Below are 26,578 nucleotides of genomic sequence, written 5' to 3'. Positions count from 1 at the left end.
CTGCTGATCAAAAAAACATCTTTGGGATATTTCCCCATCATTATTTAATTTTCTGCAACTACTACTTTCTTCTAAGATGTTATGCATCCTAATGCAGCACACAAAACTTAACATACAGAGCCTTAAAACAGAAATAATAGATATTCCATTAACAAACCTCAGTTGATATATCTATATAATCACACATCATTCATATGAGACTATCCAAAATAAGGCTTCCTAGGAAGCTAATCTTTCACTCACATACCTCATCATTTTTTAGATTGTTTAAAAGCCTACAAGACAGAAGTTGTAAGAAAGAGCTCTAATAGGCATTTTTGCCAGTTTAATAAAATACCTTTCGAGGGTTGCATACCATCTTATAAAATCAAACCTTAAAAATATAAACTAAATGTCCAGGCCTGCAATCCTTTATCATAGCAGTCCCACTGAGATAAATGAAAAGTTACAGTGGCAATGAGACGACAGAACGGACTGTTCATATCCTATGAAGTCTCCCCAGTGGGGAAGGTTACAGACGAAATGACAGTGCAATAAGGACACAGTGGCAGCCTTTTTTCTGAATTCACTGGGTTTTGTCAGTTTTTGTTACAATATTAAAATTATTTAAATCTGGGGTTAGTTTTTCTGTGAAGCAGACAGGCTATTGACACTGTGTGACATGGGGGACTGAGGGAGATTTTGCATGTCACAATATATTTGCACTTTGACTGTTCTACCTATGGATGGATCTGTTTTTAAAAGCTTCAGTTTATACTATGTTCCTGCAGGCCATTTCTTTGAGTTGATGAAGCAAATAATGTTTTTTTGTTTTGTTTTAACAAACACAGCTTTTGAGGGGTTGTCAGAGAAAGACTGATGAGGGGTTAAGAATTTGTTTTTGAAGTTGTACAGAATTACCAACTAATGAGTTGATTTCTTTGATGGGTCTTTTATAGTTGGCTGCAGCTGGACAAGAATCAACCACAAAGGGATCTTGATTTTGTTCATCGTTAATTCCAACTCAACAGATGAAGTCTGGCTATCATTGTCACCTTCACAGTTTGCCTTTGTATTATGTGAAGCTCGTGTACTCAATTAACAATCTGATTAGCAAGTTCTTGTGTTCTTCAAGTAGCTTTCTTCATTACTGCCAACGTATCAGGTCCTTCAAGCAGGATTATAAAATCATAATGCTTTTTTGGCAATGACATAATTTATAATGCTCGTATTTAAGATACTGAAGCACACAGGCCAGCTGGGAAAGTTAGCAATGAACTTCAGAAAGACATAAGGAATCACAAAGATATGGAGAGGGTTATTTCAGTAAAAGTTACAGCGGAATTAATCTTTTTTTCCTCCTTTGTACAGAAGCTGTGTGTAATGAGGAGGGTTTTAGTTTTGCCACTTTAGTTCAAATTATCAAATTCTTACAGAATTAAAACAGAACAAGAAAGATCTGGTTTAGCAAAAAGCCCAGGTGTTCTGGACTCTGGTGCAAGTTTAAATCCTGCTCTGGACTGGAAACCAGTATTGATGGCTGCTTCACAACAAATAGATGCCACAATCTTCTTGGTCCCTCTTCTCCAGTCTGAAGCCTGGAACCGCTGTTCCAGGAAGTTGGACCAAATGGAGAACACGTGGTAACGGCTGAGCTTGACAGTTTAGAGCTTCGCTTCAGATTTACTTGATTTTTTAATAAGAGTAAATACCAGAATATTGAGCAACATTTGGTTGGTGATTAAGAATGATGTCAGACTTGTGCCTAAAGGAGGTACACTTGGGTTTAGTCAGATCTGATACACATGAAAATATCCTGTTTCATTTTATAACGCCTAGCCCCAGACAAAAGCGTAAACAAATACACAAAAAATGATTATGACTTTTTTAACCAAGTTATCCTATACAAACACATGAATAAAAAAAGACAGACAAAAGCATGGGGGTGAAAACCATTGTATTTACAACTTTATTTACAATGATGTGTTAATGTTTATTTTTTCCATATCATATCTAACAGGTACAAACGGAACCATTCAAAATTTTTTTCCAGATTATCTGAAAGGGGAAGTTACGTATCCACTTAACTCTATAAATATTCAGAAGCTCCTGTTTATTAGATCACTTCTATAAAATAACACAGAAGTTTGAAACTTTTCCTTATTCCCTTTGTAACATTGTGTCACATTCCCATAACACATTATGAGAGACCCCTGCTACCTAGTGTCTAAAAGTTTAAATTCACAAAATTTTAAATTCAGCACAGTGAAAGCAGTCTCTTCCTTTACACTGTCCTATGGAATAGGCCATTGAGATATGACACTAGACTGGACCCTGCACACTTCAGAGGATGCTGTATTCCTTGAGGAAACATGAAATGACAAGTCTTTCTAGAAATATAAAGGTGAAAAGAAATCGTAGTTTTTCAAGGAAACGCTAGCACTTTTATTACTGCTTCTAAAGGTTTATATAATGCTTTGCACTTGAATAGCACTCTCTACTACTCAGTGGTCCCCAAATCCTTTGTAGTAGTATATTTCACTCTCTGACAGCCCAACGAGATAGGCAAATAACACCATCTCCTTTACATAAATTGGTCAGTGAGTCTGAGAAAGTTAAGCACCTAATTCAAAGCCCATTAAGGCAAATGAAAAGACTCCCAGCAGGCTTTTGGTCAGTTGCTAATGAGACATCTCAGGTCATACAAAAAATTTGTGACAGAGAGCAGAACTCAAATGTCCTTATTCCAATTCATGTGTCTTAGGTAGACATCATCCACCTTCCACATAAAAAAAGATTTTTCAAAGGGCACATTTGTGCCTGTCATCCTCATAGCAGAGTGTCAAACCTGTAAGGTGATATTACACGATTAAAGAAATAGCTACACAGCAGAAAGTCCCAGGTGGGCACAGAGAGGTCTCACAATGAACAGCTATCCGAATCACAGTTTCAGGAAATTAAGGCCATATTTCAGACCAAAGTGACCCAAGTGTGTGCTGACCACTTTTATAAGTACGGGAAATCTTCCCCAACTGAAGCATGGAGAAATAAGAGGAGGAATAACAGGAGGAATAATAACCTGATGGGAGGGCGTAAAGAAGACGTAGCCAGACACTTCTCAAAGATATCCAGTGACAGGACAAGAGGCAATGAACACAAACTGAAATGCAATAAATTCTATTTAAACACAAGAGAAAACTTTTTTATTGTAATGGTGGTCAAACACTGGCACAGATCGCCCAGAGAGGCTCTGGAGTCTCCATCCTTGGAGATATTCAAAACCCAACTGGACACAGCCCTGGACAACCTGCTCTGGCTGACAATGCTTTGCAGGGTGGTTGGGCTAGGCGGCCTCCAGAACTAACTTTACGCTCAAAGAATTTAGTGGTACCTAAGACGGAAAAAACCCTCCTGGGCTGCTCAGAATTTAAGCATGCTGTGCAATAGCAGAAAGCCTTGCAACCAGTTTACAACCACAAGAAGTAGTTGTAAAGATGACGCTTCCTCCTCTGCTGACCTCTAAGCTCCCCATCACCTTGTGCTGCTCCTCCAGGTCTCACACCATTACCTGTGACACTGCAGTGACTGCTGGCGAGCAGGGGGTGTGCGGAGGTACTGGAGTGCTGTGGTTTAGAGATGCTATAGTTTAGAGATCCACCATACCCCGAGTGACGAATGTATTGCTCATATCCAGCTATAGTGAAATAACTCTTTACTCAACCATTTTTCATAACATTCAAAAAGGACAGCTCTTTTTCAAATAATCATTTAAGAGACAGGTAAAGAAATGGGAGGGAAAAATACCTTATATTTAATCTGCCTATACTTTACCTGGAAAGGTTTGCCTTTCCCTTTACAAATACTGAAAGACCTGCTTTTTGATGGATTTTATCTTCCTGCATATCTTAATTCTCAGGTTGCATCTTTAAGAAAAAATCTTTCTTAGTAGTATGTTTTCCTTTTATTGTTAACCTTTTAAGTCCTTTTTAAGTCCTCCCAGGGACCTAGGCAGATTCTGACTTTCTTTTCAAATCTTGGCTAGTTCTTTCTGTTTACGGGGCAGCATCAGTTCACTCCTTTGGGGATACAAATTTATTTCATGAAACTGGGGAACTTCTGTAGTGACAAAGCAATTAGTGGTCACTCTAATTATCCTCGAATTTTATATCAACCCGCACATTAAGATGCATATCTGACACAAGCACACACATGGAATAAATTCCTACTTCTCCTTATTATCCCAAGATAATATCTCTTGGTACCAAACACAAAGCTACTGGCTTTCTGGGAAACACGACAGGGCTTGAGATATTTGACCAGATCAAGGGACAGCTGCAGTAATGACAATTTAGGATTTCATGCCCAGTGGGTCTATGTCCTTCTTGTGAAGGTTAAGTCCTTTTCTTACACTTTCCTTCCTGAATCAAAAATATTTGTTCAGTAGAAGCAGAACCTTTCCTTTTCCACAGTGCTGGATCAAAGTTTACTTTCATCAGCATATAGCTTGACAAAAGTGGTCTCTATCCATGAACAAGGATATCCAGCATAATACCACAAAATTATAAATGCTGTATTTTATTTATGGAGAGACTTATGAAGCATATATATATATAAAGAATAAATTCCTCAGAAAAGAACTAACTCTCTGGATACTGTATCTCTTCATCTATTAGATATATTCTTAAGCTAAGGAGAAATAACTTCACTAAAAACATAAGAAATTGATATACTTAAGTCTATTTAAAGCTAACTAAAACCATACTACAAAAGCCAGCTTTTTGAAAGTCATGCCCCCACCCTCATATGCATTTTAGTCACCACAATCCCATACTGAGTGCAAAAGGTAGAGTTAAGCAACGCATTTCCCTGAAATGGCAATGAAGTGCAGCCAAAATAGAGATAATTATTTTAATTAATGGTAATGATTTTAACGGTTGAACATTTTAACTAATTAATTATGATTGATTGCTTGTTACTAATCAGGAATGTGATTCAAAGTTCTAATTGAAAACCTGAGAGCAACGGGCACTAAAATATGATATACTTCTGCTGAGAGAACAGGCATTTATTTTTGATATGAAACACTTCAAACTAAAATTCATTTTGACATTTAAGATGGCCAGAAAGTAACATGCATCTCCTTCACAGGAGGCTTTTCACCCACAGACACAAGAATCTGAAAATACCCAGATAACCAGCAAAAATGGGGTGCTCTTTCTGGTCTTGTTTAAAATCTGCTTAACCCTCCTGTGCTACATTCCCTGTCAACACGGCATCATGCTGTCATACTTTAGTACACGAGGGAGAAGCTAACTGCACAATATTTATTCAGGATATGAACTCACTGAAGTAGCTTTATAGATCTGAAGCTGTTCTAAGGATCTCAGTGAGGCATTTATTGAATTAAATATCCCCATGATCTTTTCCCGTGGATACAATCTCTCACCAACACGCTACTCCTGGCATCTGCAAGCCTGAGTGAGTTGAGGAGCACACTGGTAGACCAGCATCTTTCCAACCAGAAAAGTCTCCCATCGCATCTGTACACCAGCAGCAGCCCTGGAGCTGCAAGCAACACTGCGAGGGGACCCCATTCCCTGGAGCCGTAGGGATGCACCCCAGGGACCAGGGACTCACCCACCCACCAGCAGCTGGGATTCTGGGGCAGCTGTAGGGTTTACCAGCCACAGCTGCCTGCCCCATCGCTGCTAACCAGAAGGCTAGGCTGCTCCCAGAGCAGCTGCTGGACCGCTGCAAACGGCAGCGGGGTGTATCGAGGAAAACCAGCCCTGGCACCAGGCTTCCCTGAGATGCCAGGGGTGGCTCAGCAGCTGCTGCATGGCCAAGCCATCTGTCCTGCAGGCTGATGGGCACCACCACAAGGACGGCTGCAGGATGATCGAGACCCCTCCATCTAAATCCCTAGACTGCAAGCAGAGGAAATCAGGTGCCACAGGGGACTGCTTGGCATTGTCCTCTCACCTGGGTAGAGGCAGGTTACCTCTGAAAGGAGCAGCCCTGCTTACACACTTATCCTGGCCTCATTTTCTCTTCCCTTCTCCCAACCTTGCATCAGATCTAGACATCCTGTGGCGGTGGGGCAAGTCAGTTCAGCAAGCTGATCTGGCAGATCACTTATCTTTTGGGGAAAAGGGGGACAAAAGGCCCTATCATCAGCAGCTCATAGTCAATGGCTTAAGCGGAACAGCCAAATGCCAGCACAGAGAACGATTCACACGAGGCAGCAGGCCCAGCCACCTTGGGCCACGAGCAGGAAACATCACAGAGTAGGAAGGTTTGAAGTAGCCCCCTTTCCAGGAGGGGAGCATCTAATGCTGGGCTGAAAGCAGATCCTCTCTCAAAAATATATAGTCAGAAATCTTCCCCTGCTACTGGTGTCTCCCTGCAATGCAAGTCTTAATAAAAAAAATAAAAAAGAAACTTGGCTGGCTGTGCTGGTTTTGGCTGGGGTAGCGTTAATTTTCTTTATAGTAGCCAGCATGGGGCTAGGTTTTGGATTTGTGCTGAAAACAGTGTTGATAATATAGGGATGTTTTAGTTGTTGCTAAGTAGTGCTTATACTAAATCAAGGACTTCTCAGCTTCCCATGCCCTGCCAGGTGCACATGAAGTTGGGAGGGGACACAGCCAGGACAGCTGACCCCAGCTGACCAAAGGGCTATTCCATACCATATGGTGTCATGCTCAGCGTATAACGCTGGGGGAAGAAGGAGGAAGTGGGGACATTCGGAGTGATGGTGTTTGTCTTCCCAAGTCACCGTTACGTGTGATGGAGCCCTGCTTTCCTGGAGATGGCTGAACACCTGCGGGCCGATGGGAAGCAGCGAATGAATTCCTTGCTTTGCTTTGCTTGTGTGCACGGCTTTTGCTTTACCTATTAAACTGTCTTTATCTCAACCCACGAGTTTTCTTACTTTTGCTCTTCTGATTCTCTCCTCCATCCCATGGGGGGGCAGGGGGGGGGGCGGGGCAGGGTGAGTGAGCGGCTGGGTAGTGCTTAATTGCCAAGTAGGGCTAAACCACAACACTGGCTTAGGAAGAAGGGGGTAAAGCAAGAGTTGTAGTGACACCAAAATGTTTTTAGAAGAACCATGAAGCTGTTTCACAGTTTTGATAGAGGATTTGCTCCCTCGTTAGCTGATTTTAAAAAAGGAGAATCCCCAAAGTACCATTTGGCAACTACTATAAATAAATTTTGCAGACATAATATTGCTTTCTTCTTCCAAAAAAGCATTAAATTTTACAATAAATTTATGTGTTAGAAACATGTAGAGCTGGATTAAGAGAACGTGACATTTTAAACACAGCCCTGATACCACTGGTACCAGTAAGACTGCCCGGGGTAGGCAGTGCTCGGTCTGAACTGGTGGTGGCTGTGGCAAGGTGAGATCCAGCCCCACACTGACCAGGCAATGCCATAGAACTGCATGGCGACTGCTTACAAGCGTGCAAACGACTGGAGTAAGCACCACAGCAGAGAATGGAAACACAAGGACTCTGGCCATCTTCATCTTGTCACTCAGCCCCCAGTTTGGGGACTCTGACACCTTTTTGTCTGGCTCAGGGGTCTGTGGATGCCTGCCTCCCACTTCAGATGAACCACTGCAGTGATTTACCCTGACTGATTTTAAGATTGTTTTGTAAACCTGAATGTTGCTTTAATCTAAATTGATATTTTCATCATAGGCCTTCAGGGTGTGTTGGGGGGGATCAAGGTGGAGCAATTTGCCCAAATTTCTAGATGTTTAAATTCATTAGGCACCTCCATGCAGAGCCTGATAATCCTTGGGCACTTAAATCTAATCCCATTCACACAACCAAAAAATGCATGCCACCAGGTACCTCCTTGTGATCCAGGCTTAAGCAGTCATCCCACCTGAGCTCTGCCTAAATCTTCCCAAAGCCTAAATGTGGTCAGACTTACACTTAATTATGATAGTAATTAACCCTGTGTTTAGTGGCTCGACTGTTTGCATGTGCAGCAGGAGCCCCATGCCCACAGTACTGCGCTGCCTGCGGGACACTGTGCTCCACCCCAGAACCAGCCAGCTCAGGAACTGATTCATCAGTGGACCAGACATCCCCAATTTAGCCATGCCAATGCCCATTGAAGGAATACAGGCAGGGACAAATTAATTCACCTTAATTTCCCATCCTAAATGTATCAGTGCCCCTACTTCAGCCCTTAAAGTACAGAGAGTGGATTCCATCCCTAGGCACTTACCTGCTGTGTTAAACCATTAAATTAATCTTGGAACAAGAGACAAAGAAAAATAAAAGGTAGACAGCTTTGCTGATCTGAAGAAGGTTAGAAGGGAGTCAGTCTCAAAGCTAAAACTTCCACCTGCCTCTCTTCACATCACAGGAGGAGAATTTAGCAACTCAATCATGCAAATAGCTTTAAAGATTTTAGCACGCTTCTTCCTTAATTATTTGCACCACGGTATAGGTATCAATTCCCTTCCATAGCACTCCTATTGCATCAGTTCGTTGGTAGAGCTGACCAGCAAACACTGATACATGATGGAGCACTTGCAATTTTACCTTCTGGAAGAGACAGCCAGAACAGGTTCGTTCCTGGCATTATCCCACTCTACCTCCAAGCAGCAAGCTGGGGGAACCACAGCTTCAGGGAGTATAGCTGCTAGCCTAAAAAGAGGGACAAACTGGGAGTGCAGTGTGGAAAGGACTGTGCCCTTAAGTTTACTATTTGTATGGTGAGCTATTTAGCTGGGGGGAAAAAAATCATATTTGCTGATTGCATAAATAAGCCCCAAATCTGCAGCCCTATGTGTTCTGCTCCTTCGAAGGACTGCCTTATCATATTAGCAGTCATCAGAGGAAACCATGCTTAGAAACTTCTCTGAAAAGCTGTAGCACTTCAAGAAGGATCAGAAAGAAATGTCACCAGGCAATACTCTCTCTTGCCCCTTTAGCGTAATGGCTCAGGAGAGGGAGATTACAATAGGTTTTCATCATGAATATCTTGTGTTTGAGCAAGGAGCAATTTCCTGGTAGCTTTGATTCCAAATTTCAACATTATGTCACTTGCTGAAGTATCAGACACATCATTAACCAGCTCTAGCAGGTTTTGCTATGATATGATGAGTCAATATCTGCCTAGAAAATTTAACCCATTTTTCTCTCTCACATGTTTTGAACGAGCTCTATCCTGCAAATGTCTGCCTTTCTGAACAATGTTTTATCTGAATTATAAAATACCCTTTGATGCCTTAGCATTTACACAGCACTTGCTCACGCTAGTGCCTTATTCTCCAGCATTGCCATGCAATAGCTCTACACCAGATTCAAAGTGCTTTCTAGGTTTAGCTTTAATTGTAATCCCTCTATTAGGCAGCTAAGCATTATCCCCCCACCCCCAATTTCAGAAAAAGGGAATATCTGTGATATCTGACTGACTTCCACGGGATAGCTGTGGGGTCAGGCCCTCTGAATAGCCAGCTACCAGGATGTACAGCAAGCTCAGACACCCTTGCTAGCCTGCTGCTCCTGGAGCACCCTTTCTTTCTCATTGCACAGCTTCTGTGCATTACCCCAAATTAAAGGAGTGTCACAGGTTTTACAAAAAGTGCCATTCATGGCGGAGTTGAAGGATGATTCAGACAACCTACAAATTGATATCCATCACTATGTACAGTGCTTTGCAAGGCTAGGATCTAAGAGAGGTGTTTTTTTAAACTCAAATGTTTTACGTATGAGAAGGGCTATCTTGAAGTGAAGGACTACTCATGCCAGAAAAAGATACATCAATGTAGCATTAATTCTCCCTAACCTTTGCATCCAGGGCAGGGCTGCACAGATTTCTGAAACATGGTGGGGGGAAGGGGCAAATTAGACACTTCCCAAGTTATTCTTCTGCAGGGTAAAGAAGTTAAGTCTACCTCATTTTCCCTTTTAGTTAAAACACCATTGCTAAAGTACAAATTGGAGTATTTACCTAGATGGAAAGGTGAAAGAAAAATTATTTATTATGTGGGGTCTACTGATAAGTACTTAGTAGCTTCTCTGTGTTATAGAAAATCTGTTTAAATGAGGGGACTAAACAATAAATGTACCTTCCGTAAAAACAGGAGAGAGGCAGGTCAGACACCATCCTCAGCTTAGTTCAGCTGAGGGAAAATGACTAAATTATAGCTAAGATTTGGAAGTTATGTTGCAACATTTGAGGAGTGCAAGCTCATTACAAAACAGCTGCTTCTGAACTGCAGCAGCATGCCTGGAAAACGTAGAATACTGACGACAGAGACACATGTATGAGAAACCAGGAGCTGCCATTATGCCGCGCACATCACAAAACCAAAAATAGAAGATAGTTTCCCATTCACATCTGACTCTGATCTCCAGCAAAACTGCAACACACAACCTCACCTGGAGAGAGGAACTTAAGTCCTCTTCAGCTGCCCATAGTCTTCAAAATCCAGCTTCAGGCAGGCTTTCCTATGGACCTCTGCTTGATCTGGGAGCAGGAAGGCTGTCCAAAACTAGGCATGACCTGGTACTTGCTAAAACATATTCTCCACACTACATAGCTGTGTTCACTTAGCACAACTTTTCTGTTTCTTTAAAGCTACCACTTCAAACATTTTCATTGAAATATGTTTGTCTGTTTAAATGCTTTGGAATATGCTTAAAGCAATACATTTGGGTTTGTGAAGCTGTCAGCCCAATTTTATTTTCAGCAGGTTATGACTGTTTGGAGGACTGCTTCCCCCCTTCAGAGAGAGTCCAGGGAAGGAAAGCCTGTGAGGATCTTCTCCTGGGAATCTCTCTTACACACCATCTTCTAGAGCACCATAGCAGGGGTATGTGCTGAGTTAACATCATGAGTTTTGCTAGGAGAGCAGGGTCAGCTCTGGACCATTAGTCTTGAGCTTTAACGCTGAAGATTTTTGCATAAGAGCATACATATTTTTAAATGAAACTGCCTGAAATATGAATTAGATGTGAATTTAGCTTCAGGCTCTCCCTGCTATTTCCTGTGCTGTTTCTGAACAACTCAGTTACTCATAATATGCACCCAAAAAAAATATTTCTGAGCTGGTAGGCTGAAATGTCAGTGCAACAAGCCAGGACTTGGGCAAATATTTTTCAAGGTGTTCACACATGTTTTCCTGGCTCCAAATAAAGCTGTTTTTCACTAGCACCACATCCTCTGTATTTATGAGCTTGTTTGCCCTTTCTTCAGAAATACCAATCAGAAAAATAGTGTCAGAGGTAGTAAAGACACAAAGCTAGTTGTAAGTTGAAACATCAGCTTTACCAATACCGGCTGCTCTCCTGAAAGCTGTTCCAAGTGTCTCACCACTTAGAGGAACAGCGAGTAGGAAGTTAGAGGTACGATGAAGGCTCTAGTTCAAAATTCATTCCTGCTAGGTTACACCTACATCTGCTATGTCTGTTAATCATTAATTAATATCTCTAGAAATAGTTACCTAAATTAATACTATTCACAGAGAGAAATATAATTGCATAGACTTTTTTTAAAGTTGTCATTCAATCTATCAAGATGTTAGAGAAGAATAAAAAATAGATTAAGATTCAACCTGGTGCCCTTTCTCTCTTGCAAAGCTGCTTTGAAACGTGCTTGTTCAATACGGCAGTAGCTCAGACCTCAGCTTTCTATTGAAAACTGCCTTGGAAAGGAGGGTCAGAATGCAAAACCCTGGGAGGAAAGGTGGAATCAAGACAGAGAAAAATCTTCTCTGCATTCACTTGAGCAGCAGACATGAATTCCTCAGACTGAAACATGAAGCTTTGTTATTTCAGCAAATGACTGTCTACTGAAACAGAAAACAATAACAACTCCTTGTCGGTAGCCTCAACAGAAACACTGACTATTTAGTAGGATAAAACTGCCTTTCAGCTTTACTGGTGACTCGTCAGTGGGAAAACTGAGGCGCGAGGCAGGTTTTGCTGTCAGCACCCACCCCAGGAGAAAAAGCCTTTCCCAGGCTGCTGGCTTGACTCCTTCCAACACAACACTGAATATTTCCATCCCTCTTGCAGCTCCCTGCCCCTCCAGGAGTGGAAGCTGTTCCAGCTGGTACCCAAATTGTCATCCGTTAACTGAAACCAGATCCCAAAGGTGCACTGGTACAAGTTTGTCAATAGAAAGCCATTTCCATTTTGTGAAGCCTAAACTGTGAACTTATTCCAGTTGCGCAGGTTTTTGTTTTGTTTTCACTGCAGAATAAAACAATATTGAGAGCCTTCTTAATTTCTCTATAATTTGGAAAATCATCTAGATCAGCCAATTTGTGATAACTGTATTATTAACTCGGTAGGACGCCACTGGCTTAGATCATCTCCTCTAAAATACTGCAGTAAGAAAGAGAGGAAAGCAATGCAAAGAAGGTGAGTTGGAAGGAGACAGAACTTACTGTGAGGAATGCAGAAGTCTCTTTGACTGTTTAATAGATAAGAATGAATGCTGCTGTTTAACTAGATCCAGCCGCTGAAATATCTAATTAAAACTGATGTGCTTATTTAGTTTCCAATTCATCACAGGTGGGCCCACATTAATGTGAAAATGAAAGTAAATTACCAGCATTTGGCAATCTCACTGAATGTCATTCACATTATTAGCTCAAATCTCAGAATGCATTTTAAAATATGGTTCACAGGTAATAATGTGCCTGAGAACAAGCGAAACCTTGAATCTCTGTCTTTTAGTATTTTCCCTGCATGTCTGAATTCAAACTTTACTGGGGGAGCTACCTATTAATGCACATGATGTTCTACACCTAAGTGCCTTTCAGCAGAATGTTCTGGGGGAGTTTCACCCACTTTCCTACCACTAATATCACTTGGGAATGGCTGTTTATATTGGCCCCACTCCTACCTGCCCCCCTTCAGCTAAGAGCTCATAATAACTTCAAACCATTTAATTGTAACCAGATTTCAGGCTCACACTCAGATCACGGAGACTCTGTGTGCTTCAACTGCAATGTATTCAGCTTCATAAATGCACAACAGAAAGGGACAAATAGATGTGAAAATCAAGTGTCTTCCAAAAGCATTTGAATTTTTTTGTAAACATTATATTTACAAATTTTATCTGTTATGCATATCTTGAGCTGGTTGGAAAAAGAAAACTGAAAGACATTTGAGTTTGACTTAGGAAATCTATGAAAATCTTCAAAAATGTGTAAGTATACATTTAAGTCACAGGTTTTTATGAATTGAATGTTTACCCAATAGTCAAAGGGGGACTGGATATTATTGTCAAGAAATATACATCCCTTCAAATCCAGTTTGCAGGATTGTACTAAACTGAAACAATTTTCCATCTCAGTTTCTGTTTGGGTCAATGTAACCAACATCTCGTAAAATGAAGTACTCTATTCAGGGGCTTAATGTGATCAGTCTATGAAACATACTGATGCCAGCCTTTGGGTCAAATTTCTCAAGTTCAGACAATTATTTTCTTTTACACTTAATCACAGCATTGTCTTGAGCATTATTGGTAACTTAGAACTGTAACACATGGTTGCTATAGTGAAAAGGGCAATTTTTGTTTCAAGACTTCAAAATAATTTTTCCTCTGCTGCTTCCAAAACCAAACAAACATTTTTTAAAATAATTGTCAAAATATTTTTACTGACTTTTTAAAATATCTTTTAATTCTTTTTCTGCTTTAATATTCTTCCCCATTATGCTTTTGCCACTAAAAAGGAAGAGAAAACAAAGTGAGAAACGAACAAATTTTTAAATTGTTTTGTAACTGAAAAAAAAGCCCAGAAAAATTTTTAGTTCATATTTTTTCTCTTAAAACACATTTTTGTCTCAAGAAAGGTCTTGAAATTAAATTTAAAAAGATACTTTTTCTCATAGAAATTACTTCAGGGAATTTGTTAAAATCGGAAGAGTGGCATGTATATATATATATGTATCAAAATGTAGAAGAATTTCTTCACTAATCACCTGTGAACTGCAACTTGCATTTTTACTGGACAAAACTATTTTCTCCTTGGCCAAATGGCGATGTCAAGGCACTGCAGCCCCATGCAAACACCATTTTAATCTCAGTCTCCCATTATCAACCACAACAGAACATTCCCAAAAGCTGTATTAAAAAGCTGAGCTGGCTATGAAATCTCATCTTTTTTAGAAAGAAAGTGAAGAAAGGGTGGAAGAAAAGCCAGAGCAATCAAAAGGAGAGAAAGGGGAGGGGAGAGAAGGGAAACGGCTAAGGATAAAAATATTGTGCCAAAGAGAAATCAAGTTAGGCAGAAATTTAGTTTAAGGGAAGAAAGAAAAAAATACCCAAACAAGGGTGCTAAATCACCTAAATAGTCTGGGAAAAAAACCCCTATGTGGCACTAAAAGCAAAGAAAAGGAAGAAAGATATAAGGCAAGCAGGTTGCTTGTCCAGGGGATGTGGTGGACCACCCTCCCACATTTAGACAGCCTAAAACTGATCACAAGGTGCGGGGTTGCTGGCTGAGCCTTTCGGAGCACAGGGATGAGAGCATCCTCCAGCCCCGGCGAGAAGCACGGTCTGGGTACCACCATCCCTCCATCAGGGTGAGGAGAGGACACCGACAGCCCCAGGAGCACTGACAGGACACCGGCTGAGGAGGACTGTTTCTGTCTCCACCCCACCACAGAGTGTCCTTTTGAAGACTCATTTGCAATACATGTAGGGGGAGGAGGTGTAAGGCTGAGAAATTGGTAGGAAATAATCGGAAAGAAGTGCTGTAGTTTGATGAGGGTGATAACCTTTCTAACTGGTGTCCTATCGCATTAGGTTCCCCATGAAATTATTTAAAACAGGAGGGAATCAAACATCCCCACATTATTAACCTCTAGCTTGTGCTTATTGAAGAAAATCAGGCAGATATTTTATGGGTCCTGTGCAGCCGGTGAACCTGGCATCCCAGCTGATGCCACGCAGCGCGGTGGAACCAGGGGTCGGGAGCTGAGGGACAGCCCTCCCGCTGTGCCCAGCTCCGGCAGGCTGGGCACCGTCCCCAGGCTGCCGGCAGCCACCGCTGCTCTCCGCTCCCTCTCCCCTTCTGCCTGGTTGCACGGGGCTCGAGGCTTCTCCGTCCGCTCTGGAAAGGCAAATACCCAAAAGCAAGAGAGGATGCTGTGTATGCTTCAAATCGCAACACAACGCCAAGGTAACACCAGAACTGGCTGTCAGTTCCCGGCACTGAGGTGGCTGCAGCACTATTAACGCAGCTGTTAAGAAAGTATTTGAATATGTCTTTTTATACAAAAACTAGTCTAGATTTGCTAAACATTGCAGCGGAAATATTTTTAAAGCCAAATGAAGACCTTGTCATGAAAAAAAGCAAAAGCTTCAGTCCAGAAATTGGCCAAGCTAGGAAACCAAAGCTTTGCATCATCTCTCTTACATCACTTGCACATTTTCTAATGCATGACAAAATACCATACAGAAGAAAAACAAGTAGCAACATTCACAGAATCACAGAATCACAGAATCGTAGAGGTTGGAAAAGACCTTTAAGATCATCGAGTCCAACCGTTAACCTAACACTACCAAGACCACCACTAAACCATGTCCATAAGCACCTCATCCAAACATCTTTTAAATACTTCCAGGGATGGTGACTCAACCACTTCCCTGGGCAGCCTCTTCCAATGCTTGATAACCCTTTCAGTGAAGTAAAATTTCCTAATATCCAGTCTAAACCTCCCCTGGCACAACTTGAGGCCATTTCCTCTCGTCCTATGACTTGTTACTTGAGAAAGAGACCAACACCCACCTCGATACAACCTCCTTTCAGGTAGTTGTAGAGAGCGATAAGGTCTCCCCTCAGCCTCCTTTTCTCCAGGCTAAACAACCCCAGTTCCCTCAGCCACTCCTCATCAGACTTGTGCTCTAGACCCTTCACCAGCTTCGTTGCCCTTCTCTGGACATGCTCCAGCACCTCAACGTCTCTCTTGTAGTGAGGGGCCCAAAACTGAACACGGTATTCGAGGTGCGGCCTCACCAGTGCCGAGTACAGGGGCACGATCACTTCCCTACTGCTGGCCACACTGTTTCTGATACAAGCCAGGATGCCATTGGCTTTCTTGACCACCTGGGCACACTGCTGGCTCATATTCAGGCGGCTGTCAACCAACATCCCCAGGTCCTTTTCTGCCTGGCAGCTTTCCAGCCACTCTTCCCCAAACCTGTTGCATGGGGTTGCTGTGGCCCAAGTGCAGGACCTTGCACTTAGCCTTGTTAAACCTCATACAACTGACCTTGGCCCATCGATCCAGCCTGTCCAGGTCCCTCTGCAGAGCCTTCCTACCCTCAAGCAGATCAACACTCCCGCACAACTTGGTGTCATCTGCAAACTTACTGAGGGTGCACTCGATCCCTTCATCCAGATCATTGATAAAGATATTAAACAGAAGTGGCCCCAACACAGAGCCCTGGGGAACACCACTTGTGACCGGCTGCCAACTGGATTTAACTCCATTCACCACCACTCTTTGGGCCCGGCCATCCAGCCAGTTCTTAACCCAGCGAAGAGTACACCCGTCCAAGCCATGAGCAGCCAGTTTCTCCAGGAGAATGCTGTGGGAAACCGTGTCAAAGGCTTTACTGAAGTCTAGATAGACAACATCTACAGCCTTTCCCTCATCCACTAGGCGGGTCACCTTGTCATAGAAGGAGATCAGGTTAGTCAAGCAGGACCTGCCTTTCCTAAACCCATGCTGGCTGGGCTCGATCCCTTGGTTATCCTCTACATGCTGTGTGATGGCACTCAGGATGATCTGCTCCATCAGCTTCCCCGGTACCGAGGTCAGGCTGACAGGCCCGTAGTTCCCCGGGTCCTCCTTCCGGCCCTTCTTGAAGATGGGTGTCACATTTGCTAATCTCCAGTCAACTGGGACCTCCCCAGTTAGCCAGGACCACTGGTAAATGATGGAAAGGGGCTTGGTGAGCACTTCTGCCAGTTCCTTCAGTACTCTCGGGTGGATCTCATCAGGCCCCATAGACTTGTGTGTGTCTAAGTGGTGCAGCAGGTCACTAACCATTTCCCCCTGGATTATGGGGGCTCCATTCTGGTTCCCATCCCTATCTTCCGACTCAGGGGGCTGGGTACCTAGAGAACAATTGGCCCTACTATTAAAGAGTGAGGCAAAGAAGGCATTAAGTACCTCAGCCTTTTCCTCATCCTTGGGCACTGTGTTCCCTCTCCCATCTAATAGAGGCTGGAGATTCTCCTTAGCTCTCCTTTTGCTGCTAATGTATTTAAAGAAGTATTTTTTGTTGTCTTTTACACCAGCAGCCAGATTGAGCTCTAGCTCAGCTTTGGCCCTTCTAATTTTCTCCCTGCACAGCCTTGCTACACCTTTGTAGTCCTCCTGAGTTGCCTGCCCCTTCTTCCAGAGGTTGTAGACTCTCCTCTTTTTCCTGAATTCTAGCCAAAGCTCTCTGTTCAGCCAGGCCGGTCTTCTTCCCCGCCGGCTCATCTTTCGGCACCTGGGGACAGCCTGCTCTTGTGCCTTTAGGACTTCCTCCTTAAAGAATGTCCAGCCTTCCTGGACTCCTTTGCCCTTCAGGGCTGCCTCCCAGGGGACTCTGTCGACCAGTCTCCTAAACAGGCCGAAGTCCTCCCTCCGGAAGTCTAAGGTGGCAGTTTTGCTGACCCCCCTCGCCGCTTCTCTAAGTATCAAAAACTCTATCATTTCGTGATCACTCTGCCCAAGATGGCCTCCAACCATCACATGGCTCACAAGTCCTTCTCTGTTCATGAACAAGAGGTCCAGTGGGGCACCTTCCCTAGTTGGCTCACTCACCAGCTGTGTCAGGAAGTTATCTTCCATGCACTCCAGGAACCTCCTAGAATGTTTCCTCTCTGATGTATTGTATTTCCAGGAGACATCTGGTAAGTTGAAGTCCGCCACGAGAACAAGGGCTAGCAATTGTGAGGCTTCTCCCAGCTGCTTATAGAATACTTTGTCTGCCTCATCATCCTGGTTGGGTGGTGTGTAACAGACTCCCACCATGATATCAGGCCTTCCCCCTGATTCTTACCCACAGACACTCCACCCTATCGTCACCATCATCAAGCTCTAAACTACCCAGACACTCCCTAACGTATAGGGCTACCCCACCGCCTCTCCTGCCTCGCCTATCCCTCCTGAAGAGTTTATAGCCATCCATCGCCACACTCCAGTTGTGCGAGTCATCCCACCATGTTTCTGTGATGGCAACCATATCATAGTTTTCCTGATGTACAATGGCTTCCAGCTCCTCCTGCTTGTTGCCCATGCTGCGTGCATTGGTGTAGAGGCACTTCAGCTGGGCTGTCATCTGTGTCTCCTTCATAGAGTAACACCCCTTGTGTACTTTGAGGTGTTTCAGTGGCATTTCCCTCTTGGCTCCTATTACCTCAGTATCCCCTAGCTCAACTCTGTTCGACTTCAGCTGTGCCCCAGCGTACCCTGCACATCTCAGAGACACAGGCTGTGTCCTCACTGGCACCCGCTCCCTCTAACCGTGGCACATCATCCCTCAAAAGCAGTTATTAGATAAGACCATAAATTTATATCATCTAAAGACGGAGCTGAATCATCTGAATGATCGGCTCTTCCTATCTATTCACAAATTGTGTTAGGAAATAATTTAGCACATTTTTTTTAATTGTGATCATCCCTCAGAGTAGTATGTTGTTTGGCTGGGGATCCACTGCCGATATTTGGGTTTAAACATTCTATTTTGCTTAAATTCTTCGTGGGGAATGTGTTTTTTCTGTTGCCAACAAATATCTATTCCCAGCAAAACTCATATGACTGTGTATTTTTCAAATGCTTATACTAATTGAGTAAACCTGTACTTTTATAAAATACTAAGGAATTCAGGACAACAGAAAGTCATTTAAATGCTATTTTGAAATATTTAAACCTTTGGAGGGCAGGTTCAGATTTTTAAGGGTTTATTTTTGACGTTTGTGAAGATATACATACATAAATTATTGGTAACGCTGAATTCCAGCGCTGGAAATGCAGCGAAGGACCTTGGCGGCACCACAATGAACAGCTGCTTGTGAAGAGCCTGCCTTCCCAAACACCCAGAGGAAGGTAGGGAGCACTGAAGTGTTGGCTGAATATTCAAAAATGTTGCAAAGAATAAACCTCACCAAAAATCAAAATGTGAGGAACACACTTCTGTTTCCAGTGCCCCTTGGGCAGCACTGCAGGAAGGACCTGGCTGTATATTTTACACCTCTGCTATGTGCTCATACATACATGCTTTTTTAAAAAACAAACCAAAAAGCGTTAGTACTATTTCAGTGTCTCTGAATAATATTGGCGTCTCATAGAAAAGAAGTATTTCCTGTGTACAGCACCGCATAATCGCCTAGCTGCACGGTGGGAGGTATTTGCCATCTTCCAAAGTATCACTTATTAGCCCTGGTGGGACTGCAACTGGCAAAACAACGGGATGATCCGGTACGATCAACCGGATGGTTCAAAGAAGCTTGGGGGGAGATGAACGGGCATCTTCCGATAGCAAATGCAGTTTAGCATTTGAGTGAGAAGGGCAGGAGACTTTTATGATGTTGTAGGGTTATTTCTGAGAGGTGCATTGTTGATAGTCTACATCACCTTCGTGCAGAGACATGCCTGTCAAGAACAAGGACCGCTGCTATGTCTGGGGCTGTGCACGCACGCCATAATAAAGACAGATTCCTCCACCGAGAGTTTACAAGCCAGGTTTATGACCAGACAACATACAGATGTAATACACAAACACAGAGGAAGAGAGGAGAGGAGATAACAGTAAAATGAGCATGCATTTTTCATAATAGGCAGTAATTTCATGGCTTAATTTAATCCATGGTCTAACTAAGTGCAGTACCTTGCTTTTCTCCTGTACTCATAAGTTTTAAGGCCTCATTAACAGAGGATGTGTGTGGAATATTTTATGGAGACATTCCTTTTTAAGTAGTGGCCCCAATGAAGAGTAAATGTTTACCTACCATCATTACAAAAGGTAGGTGAGGTGTCCTGCAATCATTTACATTTCCTGTAGTAAGAATAGTGAACGACTGCCGAATTTTGGACTCTGCTATGTGGGAAATGCAAGCCAAGGTTTTTAAGTGTGTTCACAGCGTTGTATTATCTGACTCCCACTTACCACTGTGTTACATTTGGAAAGGGCTCTGGGATCCACTGGCAAAAGAAGAGGTTTCAGCACCGTAAGTTGTTAGGTGTTGCTGTACACATTTCCACAGAGAAGAGGAAAGCCCTAGATCAGCTTAGATGGTGAAGGTAAGCTCTGGTCCTGAGGACAGAATTTGACCTGGGGGAGAAGGGAAGAGGGCTCAGAGTGTGTCATTGGTTTCCCTAGAAAAACAGGCTGTGTGTGACTTGGCAATAAGGTATTAACATGAATATATGTACAAGGTGAGAGGTAATAGCCTTTTACCTTTGTCTGGTGTCACTATTCCTATTTTTACCTTCCATGTAAAGATGACCTCCCTTACAGTATAGTCGCAGGAATATCTGCACAGGTTTGGCCAAGAAACTGGCTATTGATATATATGACCACACACCTTTAATTTAATTTCAGAAGATCACATAACGCAGGAGGCAATTTTTAGTAGCTATCCTGATAGGCCCACAAGGCTCTTAAATATCAGAGGAGGAACAATCATCCTCCTACCTGTACTGAGACCAAAATATACGCTGGTGCTGCCAGAACTGATTTGGGTATAACTGAAATGCATCTTGCAGGTTCAAGTTTTAAAGAAATTGGAGCAAACTCAAATCTGGTGCCAGCTGAACAAGGCAGCAGAGTTAAAGTAGAAACTAATTTGGCCCAATTATTTTAATGTGAATTTACTACTCTTAAAAGACACTGTATTAATGAAAGCCTTTTATTTATCCAAAGGGGTACAACATGAGTGACAGTGGTGTTCCTCACCAACACAATTTAGTCTATTTCTGGGAAGAGGCTCCAGGGAAAGCATTTGTGTCCCATTTATCATGTCCACTGGCATCTCTGGGCTTCCTGGACTTGCCGGCAGAGCTATCATCATTTGTAACTGCATTTCTCTCGCAGTGGGACTAGGCTTACAGAAATGGCATGAGATCGACTGTTTCATAAGGGCTGCTGAAACATGGCTGGATGATAAAGACTTTCACTTGTAAGAGATCACAAAATTTCAGAGCTAAACTAAATCACAAGCACACTGGAGGCACATTTCTCCACAGGCTTCCACCTTCAGCTGCATGCATGACTCTACCTGCTTCATCTTGCCATTAGTGAGGGCTACAACATAGTGGCAAGTTTCTGAAGAATAGCCTAAACTTCTAGAAACCTCACAGTTTGAACCAGGTCTCCCCTTCAATGAGACTATACTGGCTGGTCCTTTAACAACACGAACAATGAAGTTTTAATAGGTACCACTTTATAGCAGAAATTTAATTTCTGATTACATTCCATCCATCTTCAGTGCAACTTTTGGTAGAAACCCATTAATTTAATTAGATATAATTTTTTAGGAGAGATCTCTTTAAGGGAATATGCAAGAGTAATTACCACATACTTTGTCACAGACAAGTCTATACACTTGACACTGTGTGTGCCTGATATTTACACCCATGATACAGTGCAACAGAAAAATGTGCATGTGTTTGGCTTAGTGCTAATGCAACCAAGATCAGGCAGACAAATCAAAAGCTAGAAGCAGTAAGTCTGGCCTGACATTTGGGTATGAAGTTTGGCAAACTTTTTTGCATTTGTGACAGAGGGCAAAAAACTCCCATGTGCCAGGTGAGTCTTTCAGCCACTCGGCTTTTAACCATGGAGAACGATTCTCCTTTACTCAAGGCTCAAAACTTTTGTTTCCATGGGAAGTTCTGGTTTCTCCAAAGCATTTTACTCAGCATTCAGCTCCAGCAGTGATGAGACTCCTCCAGTGAAGAGCTGAACAGTACAAACCATTGTTCTTTATATTTTCAAATTTCCAGAAAGAACAAGAAGGCTAAAGAACCACTTACAGAAGTGTTAGTCTTACACTAACTTTTGTGATGTTTAGTCATATCTGTCCAGAGAATAAAGTCCATTATGTAAATTTTAAACTTTCCTACAAATTGAAAACATGAGGTAGGATATAATTCTTCATGCTTATTATGAAAATAAAGTACTCAATCTGAGATTATTACAATTTTGGCAGAGAAATCCAGATCCTAGAATTTCTAGAGAATCCTATATATCCTCGATCTGTGCTCTCTCTCCAGTTACACTCCACTGCCTTCACAGAGCACATCTTCCCCAAGTATCTAAACTGGTATTTTGGCCCTAGTCAGCATCCATGATCTGCTTTCACTGGTGAGCTGCAACTATTATTACACAGCTGTAACAGTACAGCTGGCTAGTGCAATAGCCTTAAGAGTACACTGTTTAGCTGTAGGATTTTAACCTAATTTTTAAACAAACTTTGAATTTTGTGCCCTCCTTTTCAAACAGAAGGGTGTTATGTATTTTGTTTATGTACCGGGTGGGGTAGATGTAGCAGAATGGCACACACAAAATGTTTGTCTGTCTTACTTCTGCCACACATCTCCTCCCTCTTTTAGTGTTAATCATTCACCACCTTAGAGTTAAGCCCAGCATAACGTATTTTCAATTAACACAAACAAAAATGCATCATCAATAGCATCATCATTAACAATCTGCAATTACTGCCTAGTTACAGCAGTTGTTCTAGCTTTGGGGTGGTGTGCATCCCCACGCTGATGACGGCGATGATTACAATAGCAAAGGTCAGGCTTGCAGCCTCTCCGAAGCCAGTCATCCAGACGATTACCATCATTGACAGTTTTTGCCAGAAGCACGCTTATTGAAAGCAATGTGAATGCCACAAGGACTGTGTATAAAAATAGAGGAAAATTGTCTGCAGTCTTCCCTCATCTCCTGGTTGCCAATTGTAATTAGATCTTCAGGCTGCTTTGTAATCAGCCATCAATTCCACAGTATAAAGACCTCTGCAGCAGAATATGCACTCTATGTCTTTATCAGCAGAGTCCTCCAGTCATTCAAACAGCTTACATTATAAATATCTTTTCCATATAACTTAGGACATCCAGAAAAAAGGAAAATGAATATACTAGAGCTTCTTCTAGCAGAAGCTGGAAAAAAATATTCATTGCAATTGCTGTGCAGCATTTTCCAATGCAACCCTATCCTAGCAGAGGTACTGAAACACTGTCAAAAAGAATCTTCATGTATACATATAAAGCTCCACCTCCTTCTACACTTTTCAGTAAATAATTTTTTCTCCCCTCACACAACATACTTAATCTTCTGAATATAACTAATTTAATATTCTTAATATCTGTGTTTTGAGGGATCCAGACTCAATTTTGTTCCACTGATATAAGCAAAAATACACAAATAAGCTCTAAGATTGTATTCACCTGCATGTTCCATGATGTTTCTGCATTATTTTCTCTCAAACAATAAAGGTTTTTCATATCTATTTGGCTGTTGTTTAAATAATTTGCATTACAGTTGTATTAATTTATAAATAGGCATGTTCAGGATCCATTTTCACTGTTAGTTGTTAGACACACACATAGAAGAGTGTTCACCTTACTGAGCCAAAATCTATCTTCTTTGTATTCATTACCCTTAAAGGAACCTATATGGACAAAAACTCTCATTTGCACCAGTTTCCTGGTTTTCATCATAAAGAATATTGAATAAATACTTTGTTTAAGTATTGAAAATTTGCTCACATAAAGTCTCTCTCAGCCAATTGTCTTTTAAACTGTATTGAATATGGCAGAAATCTCTCACAACTATACACCTTTCATCAAACAATGCCAGAAATTACAGTAAGCCATTATTTTTCTGTCTCTGAAAATGCTGATCCATACTTCTCTTTGGAGGAATTTCACGTGAGTGTTGCAAGAACAAGCACCATTGCAACTCATAAAGCTGTAGAATACAAGCCCAGCCTTTCAATATCAGTTTTCAAGGGGTCTATTGCTAAAGAGGATTTTCACCAGCAGAGGACTTCAGGGTGCAGAGGAAAATTGGCTGTGTCAGCTGGACCTAGTTATTGGAGCTGGCAAGTCCCATCTCCATCTTCTCCCATACTCATCCATGTAGATAAAGTCAGAGAGTCTCCGTGTTAAGGACAGTCCTGGCCAATCTAGACATAGGAGCCCACTGCAATTTTGAAAGCTGTTTCTTCCCTAAATAGGAATAATAATGACTCCAAGAAATTATTTCTGGGATGGAAGTTCCCACAAAAAAGCATTGCTGAGAAAGGACCAGTGCTATACTCCCTTGATTTCACCCTGTCTCTCTAGATGAAGAAGGTATCTCAAGGGAAGAGATGGGGGCAAAAGTTAAAAATAAGACATTTAAATAATGTTTCATGAACCTTGGAAAATGTCATGCTGAGCTCCTCAGGTGGAAATTCAGTTTCTGTGCATTCCAATCTTCTTTCAATATGCCCATCTGACTCTCCAGATTCATTAACTGAGCAGCCACATTTTCTAGCAGGTTTCCTACAGTGATTGAAGTTTGCAACACATCTATTTCTGCATATAGCAATTCCAACACTTCTCAGAATGATCCCTTAAAGTCCAGACTTGTGGCAGATTGTCTTTCCAGCAGGACAGCACAAGATGGGCTCTGCTATGCGTCTTGAGATGTAGTGGTAACGCACGTTGAAATAAATTAACTATTTATACAGAGCATTTCATCTCAGAATTGTATGAGCTATCTACCTCACAAACCATGCATAAAAGTATCAGCCTGCAGAGTCAGACAAGGGAGTTTATGCAGGTCAGGATCTCAGGTACTGAGAACACACCATGCTCAGGAAACCTGATGAACTTGGGTGGTTCTGCTTATAACAACGATGTTATTCAGGTGACTAAACATTGCGTAAATAAGTTTCCAGGATCAGGGATTAATGATTCAATTTAGGCAATGAAATGCAATTTTAGACATCAGTGCAGAATAGCCTTTAGGCAAGACTGGAATATTCTGCTTTTGTTTGTTAACAACCAACAGTTTTAAACAACATGTATTTCAACATTCACGGAATGAATTAGAAAAAGAAAAGTTCTCGAAGTCCTCAAAGTTCTCCTATCTCATTTCATTCCCTCTATCAGTCTTACTGCCTGCTGTGAAAAAGTTATGAAAAATAGCTAGCTAGCAATTGTATAGAATCATGTCAACTGAAAAGATTTTAATGGTTTTGTTATATTGTGACATCTACAAGCCCCACTTAGTGGCTAATGAACATAATTTTGTTTTGGTTTTCCACCTACCTTCTCTCACGCTTACCAGCTAACCTTAGGTTGCAATCAGACTTGTTTCTCGTGTGACTCCAGCCAGCTGAACCCAAGTGGCCTTCAGACAAGTGAAAGTCAGGGCAATAACGTGCAATTTCTTTTCAGTTCTTGTACTTCTGATATAAGAAAAACAAAGCAAACAGGCTATGATACAGACTTACTGCCGAGCAGCACAAAAGTGATGCCAGGAGTTGTGCTCTCAGAGAACTTCCTGTACAGTGATCATCCAGTTCCACTTCTTCCTTGTCTATTTTTGTCGGGATTAAGATCATGAATTAAGGCTATCATCGGCACTGCAGTCCATAAAACACGGTGCCAACTTTACCAACTTTTTTTTATGGGAAATGACATTATAGCAGCAGCTTCTATATCTCTGGTAAGCTCCACATATTGTACAGACAGCTCTAAAGTTGCCTTTAGATCTGTCATATGGTGCAAACAGCTGCCGATGAGCCATCTGAACTGCTTTGACCTCCTGTATGCCATTTTCCTCTGGCTTCCCTTTGACTTTGAGCATGCGGCCTCTTTTACACAGCTCACAGGATTGCAACACGGAGGTTCTTTTCCCATTTGAAGGGATCAGTGATTTTTCCTGGAGAATACAAATACAAATCAATAGTTTCTCATCTTGACATAAGGCAAGTGCTTATGTTTAAATGAACTCTCTTTTCACCCCTGAGACTAGTACAAAGCAACCAGAAGAGGCTCCATTAGAGCTGCACTGGGGATTTTAAGACTGTGCTTCACTTGTCCCCGTTTCACAATGTCAAAACACGTAAAAACAAAGGATTTCATTTCACTTACAAAAGACATTTCAGTAAGTGTACAACTTCAGAAGGAGTTTAATTACATGGTGTATTCACAGGTGACAAGGTGCTAGCATTTGTACATATAAAAACTACCTGAGCAAGCTTTCAGAAGGATTTTTCCTCCGACACAGGGAAATTAGGGCTACTATCTCTCACATTTATTTAAGGTCAAGAACTCCACTCAGATGAGCATGCAGGACCTTGGGTTGACTGAACTGGCAGCAGAATAAATGCAGAATGTGTCCCTTGAACTGCACATTCCCTTTCTCCTCCTGGACAGCACAGTGTTGGTTTTTTGATATATATATTTTGTAGATTCATGTTATCTATTTGATATTTGACAGATTTAGCTAGGGAGTAAAGTCATCTTTACGTAACATGCCTCAAAACCAAGTGGTCTGCTAAGCAGAAATTTCATCAGATGCCTCTGCCCTTTAAAATCCTCTTGTAGAGAAA

Source organism: Ciconia boyciana, chromosome 2 (assembly GCF_034638445.1).
Source record: "Ciconia boyciana chromosome 2, ASM3463844v1, whole genome shotgun sequence".
Classification (NCBI taxonomy): Eukaryota; Metazoa; Chordata; class Aves; order Ciconiiformes; family Ciconiidae; genus Ciconia; species Ciconia boyciana.
Note: the sequence above shows the minus strand (reverse complement) of the source record.